Source organism: Daphnia magna, linkage group LG5 (genome assembly GCF_020631705.1).
Source record: "Daphnia magna isolate NIES linkage group LG5, ASM2063170v1.1, whole genome shotgun sequence".
In the NCBI taxonomy this organism is placed as follows: Eukaryota; Metazoa; Arthropoda; class Branchiopoda; order Diplostraca; family Daphniidae; genus Daphnia; species Daphnia magna.
The window spans coordinates 3,920,112-3,928,506 of record NC_059186.1 but is presented as its reverse complement, the minus strand read 5'-3'; the positions used below and the strand labels follow the sequence as shown (position 1 = coordinate 3,928,506).

General features: G+C 42.8%; 1 long non-coding RNA gene and 1 pseudogene across 1 annotated transcript; one reads left to right on the top strand and one right to left on the bottom strand.

The window, feature by feature from the left end:
• Positions 1-3,411: 3,411 nt before the first annotated feature.
• On the top strand, positions 3,412-7,204 carry LOC116923899 (annotated as a pseudogene).
• Positions 7,205-7,298: 94 nt separating this feature from the next.
• LOC116922370 lies at positions 7,299-7,851 on the bottom strand. The gene is made up of 2 exons (XR_004393954.2): positions 7,705-7,851; positions 7,299-7,645 (listed from the first exon to the last, which is right to left on the bottom strand). It is a non-coding gene; the product is annotated as an uncharacterized LOC116922370 (long non-coding RNA).
• Between the last annotated feature and the right edge of the window lie 544 nt (positions 7,852-8,395).

Genomic DNA, 8,395 nt, shown 5'->3' with positions numbered 1-8,395 from the left:
GCCAAGCGATTCTTGCTGAATATGAACAGCTTTTACAAGATTGGAAAATTCCTTCGAATAAGGTATTATCTTTTATGAAAATATGATATGATATTTATGAACATATTTTCTATTTATTTCAAGGTGTCTCGAATTATGACCGAAGGTGGTTCAAACATGGTAGCAGCTGGTTTTCATCAAATTCAGGGTGGGAATCAGGCGAAGTTGCAAATGAATCAATGCCAGATGAATTCACTCACATTGCTCCTTCTCAAGCCGAAGATCGTATCGAAGATCGTTCATCAACTGCATCCACTGAGAAACCTTAAAGTGATGAGGTTTTCATAGAACTTGAGATTGACGACGGAGGTTCTTCTTTGATGGACATCATAGATGACTTATCAACCGAATTAAAGGAATTAACAGTTCCTGATTTAGACACTCACGAAGAACTTGAAGAAGTGGAACACGGTATAGATTTACAACTTCTATCTTCCCCATCAGCATCTTTTCAAGAAGTCGTCGAGTACTGTCTTACTGCTACCTACAGAGCAACCTGCATAGCACACACACTTGGTTGTTGGTTGGTTGTTGGTGATGCAATGAAAGCTATCTCAGGTTTGGGTTCGCATTCAGCCCTTGCAGTAAGATTGTCAATTATGTTCGTAAGAGTGTCTTGGACACTGAAACCGTGTACAAAGCAGTTGGTTTTCAATTGGTAGCTAAAAACGCAACTAGATGGAATTCTCAGTTAAGAATGATTGCAGCTTTACTTAAAGCAATCGATAAGGACCACAAACTTCAATCAAAACTTAATGCAATTAAAAAGTGGGGAGAACTATCCCATCACGAACTCGGCGTGTTGAAAGAACTTACAGTTCTTTTACAGCCGTTTGAAGATGCAACCAATGATTTGCAAGGAGTCTATGAGACTACAGGAAATGTTATTCCTTGTTATCTAGACATGTTGAACAAAGTAAGCGTAACCATCAAAGACTCAAACGGGAATCTTTACAGCAATCCGGCGTGTCCATTTTCAAGTCAGATCAAATACTGCAAACCTATTGCCAGCGTCTTAAAAGAATCACTCACAAGGCGTTTAAGCTATGTTCTACGAGCAGTGAATACTATCTTTTTTTTTACCCTAAAGATACAGATACTGAAAAAAAAAAAAAAAAAGTTAAGTTAAGTTAAGATATTTCATCAATACCGAAAAAAATGCTCCGATACAAGATAGTATCTAAAAAAATCGTTAAGAAAAGATATTTTTGAAATTTTTTTGAAGAGCCTTAAGATAAGATAAGATAAGATATAAGATACTTTAATACCAAAAAAAACGCATTGGATTTTTATTAAATTTTTGCGTGGAAATTCATTTTCAGCATTACTTTTCATTTATTCATCAAATGAGCCTACGTTAAGTCAAGCATTACACTTAATGAGCATTAAGTTAGAAAAAAGATCGGGTTTCATGGCAGACCGTTTGGCCGTTAATATATCGGAAGCCACACTGAATGCCCGTTCGACAGAACCTGAGGATGCAGCCACGCTTACAACATCTCTTCCGATTTCACTAAGGATCGGAAAGCGATATTGATTAACTTTCCAAAACTCGAGTGGCTTCGTGACACACAGCTCACTGTTGGGATCCATTGGATCCAATGGAACTTCCATGTCTATGATGTCTTCTTTCAAATAAACGTCGAACTCTTCCAAGGCTTTGGCAGGCCCAATCACCGAACGAGGTCTTGGTACCTCAATTACTGGTGAATATAGGGACTGACTCAATCGTCTCTTGCGAGTTGATGATGGTGGTCCGGCTAAATTGTTAGAAGGAGAAACGCAGGCATCGTCTGTTTGAACTTGAGTTTGCGGATTTGGTAAACAAACACTGTCAACTTTTCCTGCGATTTCGTTAAGTGTTGGTCCTTAAATGTCTCATTTTTCATATTGGTTTTTAAATAACAGAACTTACTATTACGAAGAATGTGATATCGCAGCTCAATTTCAGCAGCAACCGCTTTTACCACGGCCGTTTCGTTCAATCCTGCTAACGTAATCCAAGCCAGCTTGAACCTCGGATCAAATATTGAGCCTGTGAAGCAAAACAAATTGTAAGTGTAAAAAAATAGTAGCATATCAGGCAATTAAGGTTACCCATAACGTAATGGACATCGCGCAGGATGAATAAAAACCGTCGTTCTAAAGATAATCGCAATCCCGCCACGAAGCCCTTGCAATATTTAACCAATGTTGTGAGTCGGCTATTTGGATTCGGGATCTGTACTCCGTTCCTGTCCCTGACTGTAAGAGTAAGAGCGTTCATCAAACCTAGATATGCAGGAATAACATTTCCAACGGTTTCGAAGTCAGCCTGAAAATCATCAATCTAAGTACGCAGACGTAATTCGGTATTAGGCATAGAGGTGAAACATTATAATAAATGCTTAGTTACTTACTAGTGAACGATCTATTTCCCAATCACGAAGCAAGTGCTCATATTCCGCTAAGATATTTTCGGCAGTGTGTCTGCCAATCATTCTCTTCACGCCAAGAAACAGGATGTATCTTTCGAACGTTTTCCTCACCGCATGACAGGTAAATCCGATAAATCCCATCATGGATTTCGACGACCAAATGTCGAGAATGATCGTGAAGGAAGAAGAGTCCTTAATGATCTTAAGCAACTTACATCTTGTAGCATGGACAAGGCTGGGTATGATGCCATTTCTCATCCTTTGGATTCCTGGTAACTGGTATCCTGGCATTCCTGACTGTAAATTTGAAAGTTTGTTAGTTGAATTAGTAAAACGAAAAAAAAAATAATCAGTCGTGCAGTGCATGTAGGACATAGATTACATAGTATCTATGTAGTACATGTAATCCTACATATAGATTACATACATGTATCCATCTTCGAAACCTTTTCCGACGCAAAATGTTGAGTGGAATATTATCGATCGCTATTGAGTAACCGAGATCGATATCGAGTTTCTTCTGTCGTTCTTTTGTCATCGTCGTTGAACAAAACTGCTGAAATCTGTTAAGGGTTGGTTGGCTGGAATCATTTCCACTACTACGTTTTTCGCATTTGCTGTATTCTTCATAATGACAGCTGTTCAGATGCTTCTCGAAGTTTGAGAATGAAGTTAATTCACCTGAATAGTAGTGTTGTTTGTTTTTTGTTTTGCATTTCCCGGTGTTGCAGCGAGCCCAAACCTGATGGCCATCGCCCTTCTTTTTCGCTGCCCAGCGCCAATCTGAGAAAAATCTCGTCTCCATTTCGCTTTCCATGATTCAACAGTGAATTTTGGTATTGGTTCACCTGGTGGAGGAGAAAGGCTCAGCACTAGCGGATGTGATTTCATATTCTGCCAAATCCAAAATGTCACCACTGCCTCCCTCTGCACCTTCCTCATCTAACAATTTGCGAACGAAAACTGGGTTTGTCAGCTTCCACCAGATTTGCGCAACATGTCGTTTGGTACCAGAAGTCTTATGCGTCCTGTTCAATCGTTTGGTATGATTACCGCATTCACTGGAACCACGGGGCCAGGAGGAAGCAGCTTGAAAGGCCATGTGTATTGCACGAAATTAGAATCGGAAGCGGTTGTAAAGAAAGTCCCTATTTCACCTGGTCAGACCCCTGTCCGAGTTCTCGTGGTTTCACCCTTTACGAGTGATGCGGCCACCTTCTACAAAGGAAAAATCGCCTCGACGAAAGCCGACTACATCATTAAGCCTACCAAAATAAAAGCGCTGTACCAGTTTTGGAGGGATGTCGATAACGATGTTGTCGAAAACATCAACTTTGATGAAGAGTCGTTTTTACAACTCCCTGAAGATGCAGTGTCGCCCGACGTTTTCCTTGTTGAAAAAGACGGGCTCAAACAAGTCGTTGAAGAAATCCATGGAACAGAAAGTCATCTGAAGAAAACGGTTACCACAGGAGGTGACTCTCTTCTGAGATTGGTAGACGAGGAAATGGATGCCACCATGATTTCCTCTACGATAACGATCGGGGATAACGGCAACGCTAGCAGCAACGATAACGAACATGAACAGCTTATCGATCTGTTGCCGACTGTCGATCACCCATGTGTGTTTGATGCATCAAGCAACATGTTTGTGATTCGTCCCGGACAGGAGTTTGTATCTGACTCGATGCCCAAGTATTTGGAAACTCTTTATCCGGATTTGTTTCCGTTCGGTCGGGGTGGTTTCGACGAAAATAGAAGCGTGAGAGTTTCCAATAAGCTCTTGTAGCATATTATGCCAATCTCAGTAGCAGACAGTTCCAACACGTAGATTTTGCACTACCAGTCTATGACTATATTGCTCGCAGAGCGTCTTCGACCTTGGCCCGAATCCGAGCCTACCTGCCAACACGTATTGGAAATCCAGACGGGAGTGTCATACCGAGAGCTGAAGCGTAAGGACGCATCTCGACCGAAGACCTGAATAAAGCGACCAAATATCACATAGAGTGTGTGCAAAGTAAATTGTTTGGATGAAGAATACCGCGGCCACCGGATGCCTTAACGGTTTAGCGTCTACTTTTTTCACTGACCAAAAAATTGCCAACCAAACAATTCAACATTCGCAAGCTGCTGCCCAGAAAAACCGGCAAGATGTTAATGCGGCTCACGCGAACAATGGGAAAGCACACATCTGGCTGACCATCAGCCCAGATGACGCGAAATCATGGCAAGTGTTGTGGTTTGCGTTGGGTCCGGCAGAATCGCGGCCTCATGCGGACGCTATACCGCTAGGATCCAAGCGGTTTGCGATGCTGGCCAATCATCCTGTGGCGGCGGCATTGAATTTCCAACGAATTCTCGACATCGTCATCGAAGACGTTATCGGATGGTGTCAAAGTAAGAATCGCCCTTACAAACGCGGTGGGCTTTTCGGTGTGCCGAAAGCATGGCTTCGAGTGGTTGAAGAGCAATCGCGCCTCACTCTCCACACACACATGCTCATTTGGTTGGCCGGCCACGGAAACATCGAAAAGCAGCTCGACGATGCTCTGAAACTCGATGACGCAGATTCATTTGGCAACTTTATGCTGAGCGGTAGTCCAGTGATACAAACGCGCCATGTTAGTGCGGTCACCGACAAACTAGCGGAAAATATCGCCAGCATTATTGAAGGGGAGCTGCGATTACCCAAACCCGAAGGAAAGTCCGTTCTAGAGTTCTGTGCGGATGAAAAGCTGAAAATTGCTTCTGGAACGAATCTGGAAATCATGATAAAGATTGGCCGTGTATGCGAATGCCAGATTTTGCTATGCGACAAATGCAGACGCACTGTGACCGTTACTCAAAAACTGATGTCGGCACTTCAACTTGGCTACGTTCGTCTGGAAAAACCTATGCCATCCGACGATGACGTGAATACTTTGATCTGGCGTAGCCTCAGAGAGAAACCGCCTGTGAACAGGAGAGACGAGGTGGATCTTTGGACGTTGGATTTGGCTTTCATACATTTGCGTGTCAATCAACACGATTGGCGACACAGGAAAAGTTGTTTCAAAAACAGAAGAAATACGTGTCGCTACGGCATACCGCCGGTACCAACAGAAGTGACTCAAGTACAGCCGGTTTACGTCAAAAACGATAATAGGAGTGGAGAAAATGAAACCGTATTACCGGGAAGCCGACGGATTTCCGAATTGCTCATTAACGTTAAGAAGAGAGTGTCGTACATTTTTTAAACAGACTGCAACGCTCACATTATGTCCGTCCTTAACTGCAACAATTGCGTTAAGTACGTCAAAGATCCAAAAGTCAGTATGTACTACGTTGCGTATTCGACAAAACACAGCGCCGACTGTGAACAGGCTTTAAACGAGGCCCTGCGGTCCATAGAGAAGTATGGTGACAAAATCAATAAGCAACAAGAAAAGGCAGAAAAACCAGTTGCCGAATACCGGAGACAACTGGAGGAGAACGATGGAGAGTTGGATGGTGCGCCCCGCGAAAACTTCTGTCTGGGGTTAGGGCGTCGACTAAGGGGGATACCATTGGTGGACCATTGGCTGCTTTCGTTCTACTAGGGAACAACATCTTTGCTATGTCCCACCAAACGGAGATACTTCCTCTCGCCCAGGCTGTGGGCTATCTGGAAAGAGAAAACATCCATGCAACCATAACACGTTTTGGCGAAGTTAGAGCAACGATTCACGATTACGTGTTTCGGTGCACTAAAACTCCACACATTGAGACCATGAACTTTTGGAATTTCGTCCGAACTCAAGAGATCTGCAAGCTCGATGTGAAGACGGATAATCAGACAGATGTCAATTGCTCATCAGACCGAGAGCTGGAACCAGCATCTAATGGAACGATTTATGGGTTTTCGCCGGGCCATCCTCAGTATCGCCATCTGGGGCACAGGGCCAGAACGGTAACCCGCTGGACAAAATATTTAGCCAAAAGGCTTCCCGATCTTCACGACCTAGAAGACGGTAGCAGCCTTCTTGCCGAGCAACGAGAAGAAAGAAGAATCGAATACGCAAAGGGTATTCTGACCATGTTCGTGCCCTTTCGTGAAAAAATTGATTTAATCGCTGACGACGAAACTTGGTGGGGAGCGTATACCCGCCATAAACCATCCCTTTATTCAGATGAAGATATAAAACAAACGTTAGATAGTATCCAGAATTTCTATGAAAGCTTTTGTCATTCAACTCCTGAAGCCGAAGCCCTGGACTTCACTGAACCCGACCTGCAGCAACTGGCTAAAGAGGAAAACGAGACTATAGAGAACAACGACGAAGAATATTCAGATATTGACATAGAAGAAGAAGATGATGTTATTGAAGAATTCGACGAAATTGTATCAGACCCTTTTATTGCAGCTCTTGGAGCGCTGTCACAGTCCCCATTGGACCTGCCGACGAGAAACTGGCCCTCCACAGTATCCAATTCCAACGCGAAGTTTGCTGTCGATTCCCTGCCATCAAAAAAAATATATGTTCATCTTGCCCGGGCGTGCAAGTCTTGGGTTTCCGATAGAAGAGAGCAATCCTAATTCGGAAATTTCCGAGATTGATACACACTTGGATCAACCTTTTGGTAATGATTATAATCGATGTCTTCTTGACATTTCTTATGTTACTAACGTATACAACTGTAACATCAAATTCATGGGTTATGACAAACCTGTAGATTATCAGCTTAGTACTCCAAAGGAACAAAATAAGGAAAACACCAAATCTTAAGGAGGTACTTTGCGTAAATGTAATAATAAATTTGTCACAAGTAAAAAACAATACCACAGTGAGTTTTCAAAAACTTTCTTGTACTATGTGTATTAACACCTGCTGACTGATTTTCTATTCAGCACCATATGTACTACATAGTAAATAACACATTGACAAGGATCTCGAAATGTTCAAGAACGCTTGGACTGTACTTTGATATTGTTTAAGGACGACGGCGAAAAGTTAACGTCTATGACTTGTCTTCAATTCACCATTTTCTGATGATTAGATATAATTTTTAAAATGAAGAATAGCAATTTTCCGCATTAAGCAATAGTGCACGGGTCGTTTATCCTTTCAGTTCACCAAGTTATCTAACTGTACCACCCAAGCCCAATCACTTAACATTTCCGATTTCGATGGCAAAGTCAACTGAATTCCAGGTGGCGATACAACCCACTTAAGTAAATAAAGAAATTTTAAATTTTTGCCTCAGAGGATGTCTTAGTTTTGCTTACGTCAATGTCTCCATCGTAGCCAACTATTGAGATGTGTGTACGAGAGCTCACCTCAGGCGCACCAAGGTTAAGGATATCCCATCTTGGCCAAAAAAGAAAAATTGCGTAAACAGTCTTGCCGCCCTTTGACGAAGTATACATACAACTGTAACAACAACTAACAACTAACTGTAAATTTTATTCTTCTCCCTTACCTGTTACCTGCCTTTCGTGAACGAAAAACAATCTAGGTACGCGAATCGAACTGCTCGAAAATCTGGCGAATGCGCTAGACAGCCACACTGATGAATATGTTCTTAGTGATGGTATGGAACCCGAAATCATGGCACAGAATTTTCCTAGTCTCATTGAGCAGTCTCGCCATTGGACCTTGAATAGAGAGCAGCACAACGCGTTTCTCCTAATGGGCGCTGCGCTTATGCAGCATATCTACGCCACTAATCGACTCTCGGACCTGGAAGTGAGCCAATCCATGATTGCCAATATCTCCAAAATCAAATGGTTTTTGGACGCTGTGCTGCCGGTCAACCGCCAACTTGCATTATTCCTAGCCGAGTCTGGCGGCACGGGATAGTCAAGGGTCATCAAGTGCTTTAAAGATTTCACCAAAAGGTGGTATTCCGTTGCGTCGACGGTGATATGTGCTTCTTCCGGCGTGGCAGCCATGCTCATAGAAGGTTGTACGCTCCGC